The sequence below is a fragment of the Mustela putorius genome, unplaced genomic scaffold, assembly GCF_011764305.1.
Source record: "Mustela putorius furo isolate JIRA1106 unplaced genomic scaffold, ASM1176430v1.1 tig00003976_pilon_pilon_pilon, whole genome shotgun sequence".
Lineage (NCBI taxonomy): Eukaryota > Metazoa > Chordata > Mammalia > Carnivora > Mustelidae > Mustela > Mustela putorius.
This window is the reverse complement of record NW_025422118.1, coordinates 4,720,248-4,726,940: the sequence shown is the minus strand read 5'-3', so window position 1 is coordinate 4,726,940 and position 6,693 is coordinate 4,720,248. Positions and strand designations below refer to the sequence as shown.

The 6,693-nt window shown below is 39.1% G+C and overlaps 1 long non-coding RNA gene across 1 annotated transcript; it reads right to left on the bottom strand.

Annotated features, from left to right (window-relative positions):
* Window positions 1–621: 621 nt before the first annotated feature.
* Window positions 622–5,775, bottom strand: LOC106006426. Its single transcript, XR_001180461.2, has 3 exons — window positions 5,494–5,775; window positions 3,315–3,436; window positions 622–969 (listed from the first exon to the last, which is right to left on the bottom strand). It is a non-coding gene; the product is annotated as an uncharacterized LOC106006426 (long non-coding RNA).
* Window positions 5,776–6,693: the final 918 nt, after the last annotated feature.

Sequence of the window (6,693 nt, the reverse complement as noted above, 5' to 3'; positions counted from 1 at the left end):
AGTGGTTTTTGGAGTCTCAAAAGACTACAAGGGAAATGACTAAGGAGTGGAGCTGCAAAAGGATGGTCCAGGCAACCAGATTGTGCATAAAAGGAGAGGAATTAGGTTGGGGTCTAGAAGAGAATGGGCAGAGGTCAGAGTAAATGTGGGGCTGATGAGGCAAAGTAATTTAGGTTGGAGCCCATGGGTGTGAGACCACTGGGGAGTTCTTTTTCTGTGGGCCCTGTGTGTCTCCTCAAAGCCAAAAGGGTGTGGGTCGGAGCTGAGCAGGACCAGCTGGGGTCAGGTTGAAAGTACGGTCACTAAACCCCCCAGGTTCTTTGTCCATGGATTGCTGCCAAGCCAGGGCACAGCAACCCTGCACTTCACAATTGGTATTTTGGACCTAACTTCAGGGCTTTACCTAATCCTTATTAAATTTAATCTTGTTTATTCTAATCAGTTGAAACCATTTGAACCTTGCTTCTGGAATGTGTTATCTGTCTCTTTCAACTTTGTGTCATGCATCGAATTTATAAACTGCCTTTGATCTCTATTTCTAAAATGCTGACAAAAATGTTGACCAGCAGCCCATTAGAGACAGCCTTGTGAGCTGAACCTATATTATCCATCACCATTGGCCATGAGCTCTGCAACTAGCTATTTGTCCATTTATTCATTTGTTCATGGGTAAAATCCTACTCAGTGATGGTGGTATCTTGTTCTGGATGTACTGGAAGGAAGTGTGTTAGAGACGTCCATGGCAGTACCTGCAGTATCCACAGGCCCTTCTAAGGAAATTATCCTCCTTGAGGCAGCAGAAAGCGATAGTATTTTATCCCATGAGGCCCCACTCCTCCTCCAGTGGTGTCTGATTCGACCTGTCTCAGAAGCAACCAGTTCATGGGCAGTCCATGGTCGGTCTGTGGGAGTCTTGGAGTGAAGAGTGCTGCCCACACAGGGTGAGTTGGTTCAGTCAAAGACCGGTTCCTGGGGTTTGAATAAAGAATGGTAGAGATGTAGGTATTTAGCAGGAGGAACTGAGGCTGACATATTGCCCAGAGAGACAATAAAAGTATTGACAGTTTAAAAATGATCAGAATAAGCAAACAATGGGGACGATTAGAATTTAATTTGTCAATATCATGAACTAGTATGATTTGGGAATGCTTTTGTTACAAAACACCCTTTTAAACACATAACTGAGCTTATAAAAAAGTAAAAGAAATCCATAGAGCCAAAACCGAAGAGCAAACTGAAAACCAGACTGGTAAGTATATGATCAAGAACTGTGGTAGCCTCCTCATAAGGAGGATGGCCTATTGTCAGACCTGGAAATGGCTCCAGGTTGGATCTGAACCTCAAAGAATGCAAAGAAATCACACAGTGGGCTACAGGTTTAGTAAAATAATGGATTTAGTAAAATAATGGAGTAGACATCTATTTTACATCTATTTTACTAATAGATGTCTACTCATTATCAGAGGGAGCCAAAAAAGACATTTGTCTGCTTTGGCTTGGGTCTGGATGGGAAAAAGTACCCTATGAGAATTTGTAGTCACAGTCTGTACCCTGCCTGAATTTGGTTCTAATTTATACTATCTGGGTGGTCCAGGAATCCTCAAGTTAAGATATTGATGCTCAAGTGGCCCAAGGCTGATGATACCTCTAGGGAGACTGGTATAAGTAAACACAAAATCCCACTGAAAGGACATACCCCAATCCCAAGCTTTATAAGACTTCCACAGATGGAGGTCTGCTGAATATGGGCTCAAAATTAAAAACTCACAAGGAAATAATCCATCATGAACATGTGTCAGTGGACATGACTAAGAATTTTGGAAAATATAATTATTAGATACAAATTCTTGAAAATGTGTGCTTAAAATTATTAAAGACATAAGTAAAGTAATAAAAAATGCAAGAAGAAAAGATATATGACAAAATATGACAAAAATATAGTAGGCATATGAAATGAAAAATATAGTTACTGAAATTAAAACCTAATATATGAAACAGCAAATTTATACAAAAGAATAAATACATTGAAAGCTAGAGATGAAGAAATCATCCAGAATTCATTGCACAGTGTGAAAAAGGTATAAAATATTAAAAAGATGTTAAAAGATGTGGAAGATAGACTAAAAAATTCAATATGTATTGAACAGAATTTCTAGGAAAAAAAAAATTAAAGAATGAAGGAGACTCAATGTTTAAGGGGGGGGGTCAATGACTGATAATTTTCCAGAGTTGTTGAGAGACATGAATCATAGATTCTTAAACCACATGAGCTCTAGACAGAATAAATTAAACTAACTCCACAATAAGACACATTATGGTAAAAATGCAGAACTTTGGAGACTAAAAGGAAGTATCTAAAAGCAACCAGCACAATCTACAAAAGAACAATTAGACTGTTACCAGATTTCACAATAGTAATACAGAAGCCTGCAAATCATGCAGTGAAATTTCAGAATGCTGGTAAAAATTTCTATACCTGGCTCAACTATCATTTAGGAATGAGGGCAAAATAAGAATATTTTCAGAACAAAGACCGAGAGACACTAATACACTCTCATTGAAAGAATTTGATGTACCTCAAGAAGAGTAAAATCAAAAAGGAAGGAAGAAAGAATGTGCACAAAGAAAAAGTGATGGACAAAGACATTATTAAATTTGTACAAAAAAATCTAAACAAGCATTGACAATATAAATAATAATAGTGATTCATCTGGGGGCACCTGGGTGGCTCAGTGGGTTGGGCTCTGCCTTTGGCTCAGGTCATGGTCTCAGGATCCTGGGATTGAGCCCCACATCCGGCTCTCTGCTCAGCAGGGAGCCTGCTTCCTCCTGTCTCTCTGCCTGCCTTTCTGCCTACATGTGATCTCTGTCTGTCAAATAAATAAAATCTTAAAAAAAAAATAGTGATTCATTTGGAGGGTGTAATAAAGGATAATTACTGGACACTTACATAAAAGGTAGGTGGAAATTACTGGTGTTAAGATTCTAAAACCCTAATGTTATTTATGAAGGGGCTAGAGGTATCAAGGAAGGCAAAGATACATGCAAAGGCAGACATGGAAATGTATAGCCTAACATTTCCTTCTGGAAAAGACTTGCTGCCCAGCTGCTAGGATAACTGACAGCTTTCATCCTAGCCCTCTCAGGATCTACCTCAGCTGTCAAGCCAGACTCATGCTACTCTCAGAGCAGCCTCCGGCCAATGACTGAGCAAAGTGATAGGAGCTAAGGTGGTGGAACAAGAGTGTGGCTGTTTCTGCCCATTCTGGGGCTCCCCAGCTCCATTTGGCCTGGTAGAGATTTGTTGAACATACCTGACTATCTGAAGACTCTTCTTTGCCCAGTTCTGTTTCTTGTTCTTCTTTTTCACTGTGCTACTTCCCCCACGTCCTGTTGTGTATCTAATTCCATCTCCACATTTCCTGGAGAACCCAAGCTTGTGACACATTACAAATTTTAGAGAACCACTCAAAAAGTAGAAATATGCAATACTCTAACAGTAGAGAGGAAGAACATTAAATAGATATGGAGCAAAAAAGAGGAAGAACATTAAATAGATATGGAGAAAAAAATTCAGTGAATTAGAAACATAATTAACATGGTAGAGAGAAATCTAAATATATCAATAATCATATTAACCATAATTGGATTTGCTTGCCAATTAAAAAACAGTTTGTTTTAAGGGGAGAACAGCAAAATCCACTGATATTTTCATACTAAGCATACCTAAAATATTAGTCTGCAGGAAAAATTGAATGTAAAGGATAATACCACCTAAGGAGGGATGGTGGAGCTAGATTGATGACTGACAAAATGGGACTGAAGGCAAGAAGAAAAATGATCAAGGTGAAGACACTTAACAGTAAGGTGCCAGTCCTTGGGAAAATAGCAATTCTGAACATGTATGCATCAATAATCTAGCCTCAAAATATATAAAGAAAAATGGACTGACTTAAGAAAATTGTTACTTTGTCATTGTAGTGGTAGCTTTTTACATGTCTCTTTTGATCATAGATTAATCAGACCAAGAAATTAGTAACAGTATAGAAGATTTGGATAATACAATTTTGTTTTCATTTTTTTATTTTTTAATAAACATATAATATATGTTTATCCCTAGGGGTACAGGTCTGGGAATCGCCAGGTTTACACACTTCACAGCACTCACCGTAGCTGGATAATACAATTTTAAAGCTTGATCTCATGGACATATATAGAGATCTGTACCTAACAAAAAACACTTTCTTTTCTTTTCTTTTTTTTTTTTTTTTAAAGATTTCACTCATTTATTTGCGAGAGAGACAGTGAGAGAGAGCATGAAAAGGGAGAAGGTCAGAGGGAGAAGCAGACTCCCTGTAGAGCTGGGAGCCCGATGCAAGACTCGATCCTGGGACTCCAGGACCATGAACTGAGCATAAGGCAGTTGCTCAACCAACTGAGCCACCCAGGTGCCCCAAGAACACTTTCTTTTTGATCACACATAAAATCTTTACAAAAATTGATATGTACTTGTTTAGAAGACAAGGAAATCAGCCAGTATCTAGAGGAGGATCATGTATGCTCGGGGAGAAATAGGCATGTGAGGAGTAACTGAGTTTCATTATTGATTGACACAAATCTTCAGGGGAGGACCATGAACTCTTGCTTGACTTTTTTTTTTTTTTTTTTTTAGATCTTATTTGTCTTACGTGACTCTTATAAACTTTCAATAACCTTTCAATACTTGATGTAGTCAGAATTAAGTTTCTGTTTCTTCCAGCTGTAAGAGACCAGCTCCATGAGGATGTTCCAAGGGGAGTCAAGAACATCTTCCAGGAGGGCTTGAGAAGACGTTGTCCCACCCATGAAAACCAAGTGAGAGAATGAATGCATGTTGGGACTTTTCAAGGAGAAAATCCAAACTCTGAGATATATTCCTCCAAACTCCCTACTATGTTTTCCACTGCTCACTCACCGTCTGGGAGAGAGTCCTGGAGTCTATTTTCTCCTTGAGCTTATAATCATATCACTTGTTTGTTTAGTTACTATCAGTTGTGTCACTTTGCTCTTATCTCACAATCTGGGATTTCCAAACTAGGTATAGCCTTTCTTCACACAAAAACGGTGAACTGTTCTTTGATTTAGAAAAAGATCCATTTCTTTTGAATAGCTGTATGTTCTTCTTTTGCAGTCCTACACATCTGGGTCCTACACCATTGTCTTCTTGACTTAAACTGCAGATTCCCTTCTTACGGCCTATATTCCATTCACAGACATGTGGGCATCTCAGGCCTTTAATGAGCCTATTTCTTCTTCTTCTTTAAAAAAATTTTTTTTAAATTTTTAATTTTATATTAACATATATAATATATTATTAGCCCCAGAGGTACAGATCTGTGAATCGCCAGGTTTAGACACTTCACTCACCATAGCACATACCCTCCCCAATGTCCATCACCCAACAGCCTATTTCTTCTGACGGTGTAGTAATTCAATTTACTTTTCCAGTCTTACCTTCCACAGGTGTACTTCCTCATCTGCATTATGTTTCCGTCCCATTCCTGATAGTACCTCATTGTTACTTCCACATTTTCTTTTTTTCTATGTGTGCTTTTTCCTGGGCCCCTCTCCCTACCCCTTTCTTTATCCGTCCATTACAATAGTTATTTAATGGGAAAGATCATTCTAAGCATGATACAAAGTCCAGAAGACAGAGAAGGTTGAAAAACACAGTTACAGATAGGCTAACACTTTCTAGCAGCCTACACTCCCGCCCACCAAGATATAAACAGCAAACAGAGAAAGATATTTACATCATAAACAACAGACAAAGGGCTGTTTCCTCAAGATTCTATACATCAAGAGACCAAGACGCAAGTTAAAGGAAACGCACGGAAGATTCACAGAAAAGGACATTTACGTAGCTTTTTAAATAATATGAGAAGATACTCAATGGCACTTGTGGAAAAAATTAAAAAAACACAAAGTCCATTGAGATATTATTTCTCATGTGTGGACTGGCAAAGATCCAGAAGTTTGACTTTTGGTTTTAGAATAGGTATAAAGAAATCGGCCCTCTAATATAATGTCGGTGTGTGGGTGAGAGTGTAAACTGGTAGGAATTGTGTTCTATGAAACACAATTGACAATATCTATCACCATAGCCCATACCTTTTGATTCAGCAGTATTTCTTCCTGGGAACATATTCTGTAGAGATACTAGCTCACTCATGCAAAGGTGCATTTTACATGCACCTTTTACGTGCAAGAACATGAATTGCAGCATTGTTTGTAAGGACAAAACATGAAACAACAAATTTATCAATTACCTACCACTTTGTAACAAACCATTCCAAACTCAGTGGCTTTCCATAATCGTTAACTGTTGCTCTTTGGTCAAAGGATCAGCTGGGTAATTCTTTAGTGTCACCTGGGTTCTCTTGAACAACTGTGGTCAGCGGCAGGCTGCCTGCTGGGGTGCCAAGGATGACTGGGCCTCTGTCTCTCACCACCTAACGGGCTGGCCCAGTTTTGTTCATATGGTGACAGCTGGGTTCCAGAAGAATAAGTTCAAATACGTATGGGCTGGCTCCCTGGTCTTTAAACTACCACAGTGTCATTTCTGCTGTGGTCAGCTGGCCTAAGTGAGGCCACAGATCAAGCCCAGGATCAAGAGGTGGGGTAGGGGTGCCTGGGTGCACGGCAGGTCTTTTT